Source organism: Sesamum indicum, linkage group LG1 (assembly GCF_000512975.1).
Source record: "Sesamum indicum cultivar Zhongzhi No. 13 linkage group LG1, S_indicum_v1.0, whole genome shotgun sequence".
In the NCBI taxonomy this organism is placed as follows: Eukaryota; Viridiplantae; Streptophyta; class Magnoliopsida; order Lamiales; family Pedaliaceae; genus Sesamum; species Sesamum indicum.
Genome location: NC_026145.1, coordinates 15,663,136 through 15,663,759, shown reverse-complemented (window position 1 = coordinate 15,663,759; position 624 = coordinate 15,663,136).

Here is a 624-nt window from a genome sequence, read left to right as displayed (position 1 = left end):
TAAAAAAAAAAAAGGGAAAAAGAAAAAAAAAATTCCCCACATAATGATCGCACTACATTAGTACAGGACCCGACGGGCTACTGGCGGCGGTGTTGACTTTGACCGTAAATCATTAAGTATTTGACATGTCGTCTTTTTTCCATCTTAAGTTTATTTTTATTTTTGGTTCTATTAATTAAGAACTTTTAATTTTTTGATTTTATAACTTTATAAAAAAAGTTATATTTTTTTGTTTTATGACATATTTTTATTAAAAAAATATCACGTATTTAATATGTGTCTGTTAGAATATTTATATTTTTGATCTCATTAATTTAGAAATTTTTAAATTTGATTTCATTAATTTAGAAATTTTTAAATTTGATCTCATATACATAACTGTGAAGGCTATTTAAAAAAAATGTGCCATAAAAAAAAGTACTATTTTCTGAAAATTAGAAGAAAATAGTAATCAAATGAAATCAAAATTATTTTTTTATTTTTTATCTTCACATAAATTCTTGTTGTTTAAATGTCTAAAAATTATGTTATTTATTTTATTTAAATAAAAAATTTATACGTATAGTATATATATTTAATAATGAATAAAAATTGAATTCAAGCGCGAACTCATTTCTCAGCTAT